This window comes from Lissotriton vulgaris, chromosome 3_1 (assembly GCF_964263255.1).
Source record: "Lissotriton vulgaris chromosome 3_1, aLisVul1.2, whole genome shotgun sequence".
Taxonomy (NCBI): domain Eukaryota; kingdom Metazoa; phylum Chordata; class Amphibia; order Caudata; family Salamandridae; genus Lissotriton; species Lissotriton vulgaris.
Window position 1 is genome coordinate 1,065,101,687 of NC_141689.1, and position 15,344 is coordinate 1,065,117,030.

Genomic DNA, 15,344 nt, shown 5'->3' on the forward strand with positions numbered 1-15,344 from the left:
GCACAACGGTACTAGGTTCCTCGTCGGACCATGGCGGGCACAGCTTTAGTCCCCCCACACATACATCGCCCAACAGAGAACCCCAGAATGGTGGGATATAGGCAATCGTCAAGCACAGCACAACCCAATCTGGGCCTTATGTATAAAGCATCCTACGCTGTGGACACTGTTTTCTTAACCACTACAAAATGGCCACCACCCAAACCGCGTAAATCACGTGACCTGCCTGAACACGACCGGCAACACCAGCGAGAATTAAGTGACCGATATGGCTCACCCCCAAACCTACCTAGACTCTAGTTGGGACGTATATCTCATTCACGTGGCTAGAAGCACCCATTGTTGTTTTGTTTTGCTCTCTATGATTAATAATTAATCCCTCACGATGTGGTATTATTAGAATGATACCGAACAACCCTCCATATTTGTGACGCAAAGTCCTGGTAACTTCAATAGACCATCACAAGATGGCCGCCCCTTTTACAACCATGACCACGTGACATGCAGGCCCCCTGATTCCCTACGCCATGGCCACGCCTAGGACACAATATATTGAGACTGAGCACGTCTGAGCGCATCTACTCGATCCCCACGGAGAGGGGTAGGACAAATGCCACAGACACAGGAGACTTGAGGTGAGTGCTCCCACCCTGAACGTGGTTAGGCATGGCATCCGCCAGGCCTGGTAACCACAAATCCGACTTTTCTCAATCTCCCTCTCCCACTCTTTCCCCCCTCTTTAAAAAGGCTGATGCGCTGACACGGGGAGATACGGACTATAAAGAACAGCGGGTTAATGCCCTGTTTTAGGGCTATAAGATTAAGCCATAACTGGTTGGCACTTTTTGATCGCATCCGGGGTAACAACTACCGGGGACCTGCCAATAATGGCTGTTACACATTAAGCTCACCCCGGTCAACATCGACCATTCATTAAGAATAATTTAAGCTACCGAGATTGCGCAATAAACTTGGGTACCAGTTGTGGAGCCACCCCCTCATAGATGAAATGCTTAGATAAGGGGAGCAGGTCTCTAATACATGCAACGGGGCATAATGACACTGATTAAACCCACAACACACCCTACCAGAACATGAGTTTTGCCATACCACACAGGGGAGGATATGACGTTCTTTCATGTACTCTTTATTGAAACCCCAATTTACCTCCCACATGTTTAGCCTTATACACAGAGGCCTCATCCCTGATGTACGACCCGCCGGGCATTGATGTTGCATATAAACCTTGACCTTTAGGTGAGTTGGGGTCTCCTTCTGGGAATAACCGGAATGCTGCTGCATTGTTTTTAGGCATTGTTTTTATATATGTACTTATTATTTCACTGCTCGCTTTGAGTGTACGCGTGCGATCCCACAAGAGCATGTCACTCGTTTTACTCATTGTGCTGAGCACTCACCTATTCCCTCACAGATACTAGTGCAAGTCACAATTTGAGCATGTCACGTTGTGTGCACTTGGTCACTAGAAATGTGGGCACTACGCCACATATGCCCTTTAACCAGCCTCTTCTGTTCCCCGCTCTAGGCAAGGAACAGTGCAACAGAGGTACTACATTCCCATAACCGGTAATGAGCATATGATGCTGACATAGGTTTAACTGTTTGTAGACTCCACCATATAGGTCTTGATGAATCGCGTGTCAATGTACCATAGCGAGAAACATGTTGACCGATGTTTACACTTCCTAGTCTAGTGTAGACCCAGGAAACATTATTGTCCAGCAGATACAGACTAGCTTCCACTTTTAATTGAAGCAAGGGACCGCCCGAATAAAGTTGTTTCTGGTACCCTTTGCTTCATTTTAATTCACCGTTTTGTCTACAACCTCCTGGCCCACACCGCACTTCACTAATAGGCAGTTGGATTAAAAGATCTCCGCAAAAGAGCCCCTCGTTGAGGTGTGCCCGTCGGGGATTGCACCGCCTACCCGATGAGGAGCACTGCCTATTAAGCATGGGCGGAAAATCCGTTTCGCTCGCAGATTTTGCGGATTTTCGGTAAATTCGCAATCCGCGAGATTCGCGAATCTCCCGCAAAATCCGCGAGCAGCGGATTTTATGGCTTGCTCGCACTGTTCGCGTGAGTTCGCGGCTTCCCAGTACAACTTCGCGCCCCGCGAATAAGCGCAAAATTGCAGAAATACGATCTTAGCAAAACTGAAACTACTTACCAGGTTCAAAAGTTCAGGCTCATCATTAGTAGCCATTTCCTGTAGTGCTTCCTGAGGGGCCCCTCCAGAGTTCAGTTGCCAGTTGCAACTATTATGTGACCCTGCTCTGAACCTCAGAATAGTTACACATATGCCACAAAGGTCCTGAATTACAGCTAAGGGAGACAAGCAGGAGCCAGGCTGGAAGTTCAAATCCATTAATCAGCCCCTAATTCATTATTGTCAGTTGGGGCAGGGTAGGTGTTGTAACTAATTTTGCAACAATGAAAGCACTTAGCAAGTGCAAAAGATCACTAATCAGGAAGCACTAAGGAAGCAGGTGGCAGCTAAAAAAATATTCTGTGACACATTAATCAGCCCCAAATTAATTCAGGTCACTTGAGGCAGGGAAGGTGTGCTTGCTTTGCCACAATAATGTACACTGACTGGACAACCAGAGGGTGCTGTGATGAAACAGAGGGTGGCATGGGTGGGCCAGAGGGTGGCATGAGTAGTCAGAGAGTGGCAGTGGTGACAGAGAGTGGCAGTGATGAAGAAGAGTGTCCCAAACAGGCTGGACATGTAGAAACAACAAGTTCGCGAAACTTGCGACCCGACAGGTAAGTTCGCGTTTTGCGAAATTGTACAAAACCTTTGCGAACTGGCAGAAACCCGCGCGAACACACAAAAAAAATCCGCAAATTCGCGAGAATTTGCGGATTTTGCGGATTGCGAGTTCGCAAATCCGCAAAATTCGCGAACGCGAGATTCGCAAAATTCGCCCATGCTTACTGCCTATGATGAAGCACGACACCTGCAAAGGTGTGTGAGGCAACTATATCCAACATAATGGATACCCAGTGGTAGGCTTACACACTTTAACCTCCACGTTCCCACTTCCTTGTGACCAGCACACTAATACTTATACTCACCCTTACTAGGAACAGCCTTGTCCATCTTTTTGATACATAGTTACAATTCACCCAATTCCTGCAGCTAATCACCCCACCCCCCATGGACTGGATATTGGGCCACAGGGTTTGGTTTTCTTCCAGTGACTATTTAGTCCTTCTCTGTTTCCCAACATCTGAGGGACTGCCATTGTATTTCCCCACTATCACTTATAGCGAGCAGACACAATGGAAGTCCCTCCAGCGGTGTCTTCTCCAGGGACATTCTGGCCATTTATCACATCGGGCATTTGTCTGGGGGTCTGGTACCATTAGTGAGTGGTCTTTGAAGATCAGTGGCTGCTGCCTCTTTCTCCACATCCTGGGATTGATGGCATCACGCACTGGAAAGACAAGGAGAGGAATAAAGCCTGCCTGGCTTGAGCATTTTTGGAAACACTGCCCTCGTGCCAGAAACCATTTTCTGTGACTTCCAGCGTTGATAAAACTAGAAGAAAGAGCTACATAGAACATGGTTACGTGACTGCTGCTCCTGGTCCGGCATATCTCTGGGTTCTATCTTATTTATGTATGTATTTGTGTCCTCCTTAGCTTTATAATTAGCAAATCTGGCAAGCCTTTTTAAATTTCTAAGCAGAGCTGCGAGCTGTCAGGATTCACAACATGATAGAGACCTAGTCAAAATGATCCCTTGAGATTAATTGGTCTGTAAATGCATTAAGAGTTAACTAAAGCCAAAGAACTGATTTGTACATCAGTGGCTGCATTAATCGACATGCCTCGGAGGCGCAACAGGCATTTCTCCCCAACCACCATCTTTCCCCAATTTTTTGTTCCCGCAAGGCCCCTTGGTATTACAGAAGGGGCTCAGATGCTTATGCAGCCCCTTCTGTAATCTGAATTGCGCCATGCTGAATATACACTGGCAAAACTCAAGAAGAAGTTCCCCATTTGCATAGAGGTGTAGCCAATGCAAATAAGGGAATACCTTGCCTTTATTTCTGCATCATATTACAGACTTGGGCACAGAGGTAAATCGGCCATCAGCAAGTGCATTGATTGTGTCGCACATAGAATTGGAATACCTTGGGAGAGGGCAGGGAATCCTAGAAACCCTGCAGTCATCACCCTGCACACACCTGCTTGGGAATACCTGCACAGTGACAGGGTGCTGCCTGCAGTGATAGGCGGACTGATAGCTTCTACACCTGGTCTGCTTTTCAGCCCCTGCGAATCCTCTGTTATGCCAGAGGAGTGCCGCCCCACCTGCCTGTAGCTGAATTGTTTTCCAATAAAATTATAATAAAATTTTGTTTATTATTGTTTTATTTTTATTTTAGAGCCACTGCTTGGTGGGCGGGGTCAGGGTGGTGGCAGGCTTGAGGCGGTGTTGTACACTGCCTTTACTGCACACGTGGGTTTTGCCGGCCGTCTCAGGCCGGCCAAACCAACATGCACAGTGAAGTTCTCTCCAACCCCATCTGCATTGCTGTGTTGGAGGGAGCAGACACAGGGGCATATTTACAAGTCCCTTTCGCCACCACAATGTCACTTTTCAGGGCGTTGTAGTAGCGATAGGTGTGTGACCTTATTCACAAGGCAGTGTTAAGCCACTTAACGTACTAAATGCCACCTTGTAAATAAGGGCCCCTTTCACACTAAATTTCACGCAATACTTAGCGTGAAAGGGGTGGGCAATGGGTAGTGTGGTGGGCGTTCCACAGCAACATCCATTGATTTTGCCGCTGCCCCATATTTATGCAGCACATATAGAAACAGCACATGGCCATTGAGTGTCTATTAGCAGGAAGGTGGCCCATCTTGCACATAAACAGGACAAAAAATGAAGTTTTGCAACTTCTATGTGTGCTGCATTAAGCAGCACACATAGAAGTTACAAAATGCCATTTAAAGATTATGTGCAGGAAGGGACCCCTTCCTGCGCATAAACAATCTTCCCCTCAACGCAGGCACCCTTTCACTATGGTGGAGAATTATCTGTGTAGAGTGGGGTGGGCTTAAGAATCCTACGAATAACTTCTGGATTTATAGTTGTTTTTTTCAATAGAGTAATAACAACAGATGTTCTGTACTCTAAGACAATTTACTGCTTACTGTTGTAATAAGCACTGACAACGTTAGTTTTAGAAGTGAAAGTGTGTATATTGATTCAAAGTTTGTGTGTGGATGGGTTTGTGGCTAAAACTTATTTGGGGAAAGGATGAATGGTTGGTTGGTTCTTGATAGAGAGAATGGTTGGATGAACAGATGGATGAAAAAGAGCCTGAATAAGGGATTGAGTCCATGGATGGATGGCTGGATGAATTCATGATTTTATAAAAGGATGACAGGGGTAAGGGGAGTGCTTGGGGTCGTACGAAGGTTCTGGAGACACTTGGGGAACCGTGTGGTACTTTTTGTCGGGGCATGACAGTATGTGTGACACTGTCAATGGGGTATGTACGGATGACATTAGAGCAGTGTGGGGAACATATGTAGTGTGCACAGCACAGGGGCAGTGGGTGCGTTGGGGAGATGTAAATGTTCCAACTGTTTGTTTGTTGCAGTGTTTACACTCGAAGGGAATAGTGGTGAGGAGCCGCGTGCAGCCCAGGCAAATTTGTTCGAGCAGTCCCCGGGCGTGAGGTTTGGGAGGGGGTTGTTCAAGTGTGAAGCACTGCTGATTTTGTTACTAGGGGCCGGTATTGCAAAACCAACTCCCAGAAACAAAACCGGCCCCCAAGTTCCTGGGGAAACGCCCGATGCCCGCCACGCCAGTCCAGCCCTGAGGCGTGTAAGGGCAAGAGAAGGTGTACTGGATACAAGTAATGAATTTCTCTCTCTTACAGCAAGAAACAACACTTTTGTTTGATGTTAAACGAAATTACCCGCGCATTCAACTGACCTGCCTGGAATCATCTCCCCGCCCTTCTATTTTGGGCAGGCGACTGCCTTGTCCATTGTCTGAATCTCAGTTCAGTTTCGCTGACAGGTATGCGCTCTGTATCCGCTGTCAGTGGAAGTATTAATGGACAGTAAGAGGCAGGGACGAGCTAGCAAAAATAAACTCGGATTAAAAACCGCGCCGTCCATCTCCGTCCCAATTACCCAGTGGATCGGGTTACGGTGTATGCTGAATGCACAGAATTAAATGTACAGGCTGTACTCACAGGGAGAGAGAGGTGCATTGCCGGAGCTCATTACGGCGCACGGAACAGTAGAAGGCAGTTTAAGGTGCACAGTGAGCGTACTGTAAAGAATGCAGTGCAGTACATTGATTGGTCGTATGCCTCTGCTAGACACAAACAGAAAACTCGGCAGTAGTTCATCCGTGATTGGAACTCGGGTGTTCTATTCTATTTTTGAGTTAAGTGGTAATTGTAGTTTGAGTTGTGACAGCTATTGCAGCACGGCTGGGCTTTGCTTTCTGTAAACGAGCACCATGCAGACTGGCTGGAACTAAATGGGTTTTGTAATTAGCAATGTTAATCACAGTCCCTAAATTTCAATCTGTATTGTATTGTATTGTATTGTAATCTCGTTTATAAAGCGCCTACTATCCCTGACGAGGCGTTGAGGCAAATCCTTGCAAACCCCATAGAAAAGGCGATAGCTCTGAGGCACGTGACGCTGACGCGGCGGTGGCTTATTGAGAAAAGCAAGGAAATTAATTAATGCTTTTGTAATGGCTAATTTATTTGCAAGACACTGGATGTTTACTGAGGACTGCAACGAGAGAAGCGTCTGGAACTATTTGCTATAAGCCCAACTCTGTTCGGGTCCTCGAGCTCTACAGCCTGCATTTGTGATATTGTATTCTCAATGAGGAAGGTAACATCAGGCGCCACTAGGTGTCGCCATAAAACCAGCGAAAGGTCCACTTAGCCCCACAAATTCTTCGGCCAAGCCAGTGGTCACTGTTTGGTCAGGCATTAGGGGAAGCACTGTTTGTGTCGCATTGTGCTTCCTGTGCGTAGGGCCATGAACAAAACTAGATGAACTGAGAAGCAGGAAGTCGACTTCTGGTTGTGGTCTGTTGTCACTTCCTCGTCTCCACCCTTGCTTTCCCTAAAGTGTTAATCTGATCCTCATAACTGCAGTGTGGTCCGTCTCCGTCTCTTGGAAGAATTGTTATGGGCAGGGAGTATAGTGCCAATATCGGCAACACTCACCATCCCCCCATACAGCAATCTCCTAGCGAAATAACCAGACTCCAGGGTCCAACGCGAGGACCTCCCTGGGGTTATTTGGCTTTAGCACCCTTACTGTGCTCGTGCAGAGGGTACCATTCTGTACATTACAGCCTCTGGATCGCCCTGTAACTCCGCCACAGCTCTGGGTTTCGCCACCGTCACCCCAGAGACCCCCACCAAGATAGCCTTCATTACGTACACCCTGCTGTCTTTAAGGCCTCCCCCAGATCAAGTAAGAACAGGTCCATACCCAAGGCGCCCAGTGGGTGGGAAGAGGTATATGTACCTCATCCCCCCTCCCCCCCCCCCCCCCCTACCCGGAAGTGACGCAACCCGACACACCGGACCCCTGAGGTCCCAAACAGTGGGAGGCTGCCTCCTGTGCCGCTTGTGGCACTAAGGTGGCCGTCCTCTTAGCCGGTCTCCTTCGTGGACCCTGGGCAGCCTGCAGAGCATTATGTAGCATTTAGTAAGTGTCATCCTTATGACACCTCACAACAGAGGAGACCGCAATTCTTGTATCCAGGTCGCAGATATATTCCAGGAGGAGGTTGCTTCCAACCTTATTCTTCAGATTTGGTGGGTATCATCATGTTATGATGGTTGCTGCTCATAGGATGCTGGTATGAGTTGAGCTGTCCTGTGCTAGGTTCAGGAAACACCTCTAATTTCCAAATGATATCTGTTTAGTACAATGGTTTTGATCTGATCTGTCAAGTAACAACCAATTTTTTGACTTATCCGACACCAAAGCACTTACGCTGGATGAGAGCCTTCTTGGTAACATATAGCACGGAATGATGCAGTGCATGAAGGGGCCACCTCTTTGTCATGTTCCTGGTCCTTCAGCGACCATATTTTACATAGAATGCTTGCAAGTTTGCATTATTTGTATAGCGCTAACCTGAGGTAGCAGAACGGTGCAGGATTAAAGGCAAGGATACAGTCACTGATTGGAGGATTAAAGCCAAGGATACAGCCAATGATTGGATGGTTGTTGTTTTCCAGGGAGAGAACTGTACTGTGACTTCATTTCTATATAGTAGTCTTTAAAGAGGCACATCTTCTAATCTTTCCTAAATTGGAGCAGCATTGGGGCATTATGGGCGGATATACAGATGTTATTGCAGCTTTTGGGTGCAAAGATGGAAAAAACATGTGCCTTGATTTTACACTTCTTTGTCTGCAGTCTGATGGTGTCCTGGATGTGTCAAAAGAACCTACACATGGTGAGCTTGTAAGCCAGATAGGCTGGGATGCTGGTCATGAGGGATATGTAAATAATGCAGCTGTTTTTGAAGATGGTATGTTATATTAAATTTATCAGGTGCACGGCTAGCACAAGGAAATTCCCGGCGCCGGCAGGTAGAACAAAAAAGAGTAAGTAGAGATTACTGATTAAACAGCCAGGTCTTCACTGGTCTACGGAAACTACTAAGGACAGTTTCCTCCCGTATAAAGGTAGGAAGAGAATTCCACAGGGAAGGTCCCAAAAAAGAGAGGGACGTACCACCCACCCTAGTCATTTTATTCTGGGGATAACAAATGTAGACTGTCCAGCAGAATGCAAAAGACGAGGAGGAGTGTGCAGCTGGATTAAAGATTGCAAATATTGTGGGTCTGTTCCAGATTTAATTTTAAACATAAAGCTCAAGTTTTTAAATGTAATACGGTTCTACATTTTTAGCCAATGTAATTTGCAAAGAGAGTCGGTAGCCAGCACCATCCTGGGTACCTGACATAGCAGCTTAGCTGCTGCATTTGACCCACTTGTAGCCTACGTATTATGGTTTTATTAGAGCCTAAGTATAGAATGTTACCGTAGTGAAGCCTGGACGTAATCAAGGCCTGAACTACAGTACGTTGAACAGAGAGGGGTATCATCCACAGAATGTTGCTCGACCATCGCAGAATGGTAAAGCAAGTCGCAGCCACCCTAGTGATTTGTTGTTTCATTGACAGGCAGTTGTCAATGATGGTACCCAGGTTGCGAACTTGATGTACCGGCTGGGGTAGAAAGCCCATTTCAGTGGGCCAATTTTGTGATCCCCAGAGGTCCTGCTCTTTTCCTAAAATCATAACCACAGTTTTATCTCCATTTAGTCTGAACAAGTCATTTTGCATCCAAGATGCAATTTTTCTCAGACCTCTCTGGAGAGCAGATAAATAAGATACCCTAGATGAGGTAAGGGAAAAGATTATCTGCGTGTCGTCCGCATAGGAGAAAAGGGACAACAAACTTCAGCAATATATGCCAACTGATGAACGTAGACATTGAACAAAAAAGGACTCAGCATCGAGGCCTGAGGAACTCCATAATGAGTTCGATGGATATTAGAAGTTGCAGAGGCGGAGAAAACCTGAAAAGTTTGATCAGCCAGGAAAGAGCGACACCATTGTAGTACTGAGCCTCCAAGCCTAAGAACTGCAAGGCTTTCAGCAGGATTGTGTGAGACACTGTGTCAAAAGAGGCACTGAGATTAAGTAAAATGAGAGCCACTGTATCACCGTGGTCCGAATGCCATCTCAACATTTCGGTAACACTAAGTAAAGTAGATTCAGTGGAGAAACCTGCTCTAAAACCAGATTGAGAGGGATGGAGAAAACTCTGAGACTCAACTAAAGAAGTCAGCTGAGAGTTGACATGTTTTTCAAAAAGTTTGGAAAAAACCAGGAGCAGAGAAATAGGACGAAAATTAGATGCCATGGAAGGATCATCATTAGGCTTCTTTAAGAGAGGGAGCACCATGGCATGCTTCCATTCTGGAGGAACAAAACCTTCCTGTAAAGAGGCATTAAGAAGGTCCATGATCACCCGGAGTGTAGGTGCCTCAAGCTGTTTCATCACAGATATGGAAAGAAGGTCTTTAGGAGAGGCTGATTTAATGCAGGCCAAGATACTGTTGATAGTGCTAGGTAGGTTCCAAAAGAGGCAATGCTTCCACCCTGACAATGGATTTAACATTATCCTTAATTTGAGATACCCCTGCACTAGCAATAGTAAGTACAGTGTTGGAAGTATGGGGAGAACCTCGCACGTTGTCAAAGGCTAGAGCAGAATACTTTTTCTCAACTTTCTCTAAAAAAAAGCAAGTAAGGATCTCACATTGCATACAAGCCTGCATTGGGATCTTTTAGAGTTCAATCAAGATGGATGTAATGTGAATATATTTCATCAGGCCATGGATGAGATGTGCTTTGGCATGTTAGATGCCTTGAATGAGGACCATTGTAGAGTCTGGGAGCCATTTCTAACATCCAGAGACATCACAAAGAGCCAGTAAATGATGTTCTAATATCAATCTTTGAATGATCATTTGAAGAGATTCATATTGTGGACACTAATAACAGGTGGAGAAAAAAATCCATTTTTTTCTCTTTTATATTTGGAATTTACAACTACAAAAAAGTGCCTCCAATTTAACATTTGTTTTCTGGCATGATAGCCACTCCAGTGGTCTAACAGACACTACAAGGCTTTTCTGCTGGGCTAAAACTCTGATACCCTGACTACCTTGTATACATCTGGTTTCTTCTGACTTATATTTAAGGTGCTCTCCTGACATAGTGCTTCCTCCTTTCCAGATCCCTTTCAGGAGGAGATGATGGTTTATATGCTGCCTGGGCTTCAACTCTTTTGAATTGTATCTTTCTTCGGTTGCTTTTGAGGTTTGTGGCTGCCTTTGTGTCATTTTGGCATTTCTAGCAGCTTTTACTGCTGGATTAAGCTGGCTACTTTCACAACTTGTCCCATTGTAGGCATAGCAACAAAACACCACCACTGTAGACATACCTACCTCATGAACAGACATGCTGAGGTGTCTTTGATAGTGAAAACACACAGGAAAAAACACCACTACTCCTCTTGGAGAGTGTTATGTTCGATCGAGAGCTTAGCATCAATTGATTTGCCTTTTAGCTCTTTAGCAAAAATAATTAAAGGCCTGATTCCGAGTTTGTCGGTGTGGCAGCTGGCGGCCATGCCCCCGCCCCGCTCCCACACTGCCAAACCTGACTGCCACTCGCACACCAGATTTTGAGTTAATTCATTGTCTGTCAGGTGGACAGCATGGCGGCCTCACAGTAGTGTTGCTCAAATATTCGTAAGTGAGCCTTAGAGCCGCACCGCCGCGGGACCGCCAATGCATGTTCCTGCATGGTCCATGTTATTCAGGAACAGGGGTGCACGCTTACAGGAGGACAACACGTGCCACCCTGCATGCACCCCCATGCACAGGGGCAATCCAAAGTTTCCCTACCGCCAGCCTTTTCATGGTAGGCTCACCTCCATGAAAAGGCTTGGCGGTGGGAAACTCATTATATGCATGGCAATGCCAGAGGAGCACCACCATGCATATTATGGCAGTTGGACCGCTGGTGCGGCAGTCCCCTACCACTGGTGCAGCAGTCCTTGACTGCCACCACACCTTCACCACGAGTTTGGCGGTCTGATGGACCGCAAAACTCATAATTATGCCCTAAGTATTTTGCTGTCTTTAACACATAGCTGTGCTTTTCACTGGTGTTGGTTGCTGAATTGGCAATGCTTTGATACTTTTCTATAAAGTAAGAACTGTGACTATTGAGGAGGGATGAGGTGCTTATACACTGATTGCTTGTTGATGAGGTTCTCACACTGAATTCTACTCTTCTTCTACACAATCATACAGTTCGTCCCATTTGCCACCATATGGCTCGACCAATGCAGGTGCCAATTAGGTAAACCGAGGCGACAGGTATGTTTATACTTAAGGCTCAAAGCATTACATACCGGGAGGTCTTCTGACTTGAGTTGGTTATTGTGATCATAGAGGTGTGATAAGGAAGGGCTGAGCTCAATGAAAAGCTTTACAGCTTGGGATTTACACAAAACTCAGAGGTACTAGGCCAATTTTCAAATAACCATGCAGTAGGCCGGTGTATTCCTTCCTCATGGAGCAAGGACTGTGGCCTGCTCAAGACATCTGAAGGCCATCTCCATTCCTGGGATAACAAAGCCAAAATCATCATGAGGACCAGCCCATATTGTATTCACTGTTAAAGAGTGAACATTAGTGTATTGCAACTGCACACATGGCTGTCTTTAGGACAGTGCGACCGGTGCAGATGTACCTGGTGCAAACCTCGGAGCATTGTGATTGGAAATAATATAAATAACTTACCGATTTAAAAGCACCTTTGGTAGAGTTCTTTGTATGTCCAGCAGCTTTCAGGCAACAATAAAAATGTCAAGATAACTCTGGTGATTAATGTTCCTGCTGGAGGCAGATGGAATTGTGGTTAAGGGCAGTTTTGACTCATCAGAAAGTAGTGTAGAGGGTTATCATGCCTGCTATAAAGAAAGTGCACGTACAATGCAGATGACAGAACTTCTTTTTTACGTGACTAGCTCAGTGGGTTAATGCTTTTTTCACAGAGATCTGTTTGTTAATTGCAGATCTTAAGTTACAATCCTAACATAGCACAGTGACCTATGACTGTCGAGAAAGAGCTGCTTGTGAATCGCATGGTATAGGTTACCCCAGTCTTTTATTAGCTTTTATTATCTTTTATTAGCTTAATGTTTCTAAAAAGGGTTCGTTTGAATAGAAATACATTCTTATTAGTAAAGCCAACCCTAACCACTGTGGTCCATTTTTAAATCCTGAGTTTGGTCTTCTTCAGATCAAATGCACTGCCTACTAGTATGAATGACGTGATTTCTTCACCGTGTAATCCTCATTGTGTTATGTAACATTTCCTATAGACTAATCTACACATGTATGATTCATTGTCTCTGTATAATGTATGTGAAGTAAAATGCTCTGACACCCTTTCTGGTTTGAGTTGCACAATAAAAAAAAGAAATGCACGTGAGTGACGGTCTATGGAGAGATGAGGGGCACTGTTGGAAAGTGGTTATGAGGGAAGCTGTGGAAAACAAGGTCACTGGGTTGGGGTGCCAAAAAAGATTGTTGCACTGGGCACCACCAATGATAAAGCTGACCCTGTCTAAGCATTAGAGGGATTCATTGTGTGCTAATCTTTTTGGGATGGGAGATTAGAGCGAAAATTCCTATGAGCACAGGAATGGACGAAATGAAGACAGAAACAATTAATACATAAAAGGAGGCAAGCCATAACCAGGTGCCTATGTGTCTGAGTCAGAAAAGTCTTGTATATTAAGATATATGCACGACAAGCAAATAACACTATATATAATGCAATAGGAGCAGGAGGGGCACAAAAAGGGTTTGGGTATCCAATCGACTGCTTTTTAAGTGTGGCATAAAGACAGCTTTAGTTGTTTTGCCAGCTTCGTTATTGCCCAAAAAAATAGATGCATAAATGAGCTTTCAGTTATCTCTCTTAATCCATTAGCCTACTCAAATGTAACTCATGCAATAGTCCCTGTCACCACAGTACACAAGATAGGACACTGGTTCATCCACTTCCGCCATTCTATAGCAGCACTTTGTGTGACTGCATTTTGTTTGTGAAGATCTAAACATCTATACACCCCCTGCACTTGTATTTGCCAGTGAATGTTAGTACCTATAGGGTGTCATCACTTGCGTCATTAAACAGCAATACATTTATTGAAATATGCAATATTCACTCCCTGCCAAAAATAAGTGTGCTATAGTAATCATGACAGTTATTGAAAGTTGCCAGCCACATATTTGTAAATCATTAAAAAAACATATAGGAGAGTTTTAGTCAACAATCTTTATCCATTGGGAAGCTCACTTGTCACTAAATTATGCTCCCTTTAACCACAGCACAGGGATAGATCAACCTGCTTTAGTAACTGAATAAAGTCACTTCGAGTGACTGTATTCAGATTGTGTGAACAGAGAAAAAACACTTCAATGCCATCAACGACGCCGCTGCTGGCTTAATGACTTGAATGCCCAGCAGAGAGCATTGTCTGCTTCACATCACAATCCTGATCTCACCAACATCGCGACCCGATGCTGTCACCGAACCGCTGCTTGCAACATGACCTGTGGGCACCACACTTCACAATGCCTTGCTTCACATCGGCACACTGGTATCACGCCGCTGCCCTCCACGCCGATATCAACACCGCTGCCTGCACTGTGGTCCGTAGACACAACGCATGAGGTAACCAAACCATTGTCCTGTCCCACACCGCAGCCCTGGTCCACCGACGCCTGCATCATACACTCCTGCCTCATCAACCGATGCCGCTGCTTGCATCACAACCTGTGGCACCCATGAAATAACGCCCCACTTCACATTGCAACCTTGAGTCAACTGACAACAGCACATCAGCAAGGAGGATGCCGCAGCCTGCACCATGAACGGTGGACACCGCACGTCGCATCACCCCGGTTCACACCCAGCCCCAACGCCATCGACATCAGTTCTCCAGAGTTCAACCCCATGGAGTTTGATCGTCAACACGTGTGACTTTGAGGGTCAGACGACTCCTGCACTGACCTCTGGAGCCAACTTCTGCCGACACCGGCTCTTCAGAGCTCATTGCAAGGTCTCCAACACTCTGCATTTCCGAGGTGCTGTTTGCGAATCTTCCCGACACTGTAGCTGGCCTGCGACCTCATGGTGGGTTGAACTGTTGGATTTCTTTGTTCACAAGACCCTACTTTTTAAGGAAGCCTGGGCTACACAGTAAGCACTGTCTCTCTATCACTAATCCAAAGCAGTTACCCTCTCTCAAGCGCTTAGAGACCGTTGGTGATAAGGCGCTATATAAATTACAATTACAATTACAATTACAATACCATGATAGCCCCGGATCGAGCTATCGACTGCAAGGAACTGTATTTGAAGTCTATTTTTGCATTATTCATATTTTGATGACTGCATATTGGATTTTTATCATTTTAGTTTTGTTTTACACAGATAAATATTGGCAATTTTTCTAAAACTAGTGGGGTGTCCTTTTGTAGTGTTTTCACTGTAATTTTGTGTATTATGTGCAAATTATTTACACATTGTCTCTGAGATAAGCCTGACTTCTCATGTCAAGTCAAGCTACCAAGGGGGCTTGAAGGGTTTATTTTAGATGTGTAACTCCCTTACTCTGACTAGAAGGAAGGGTC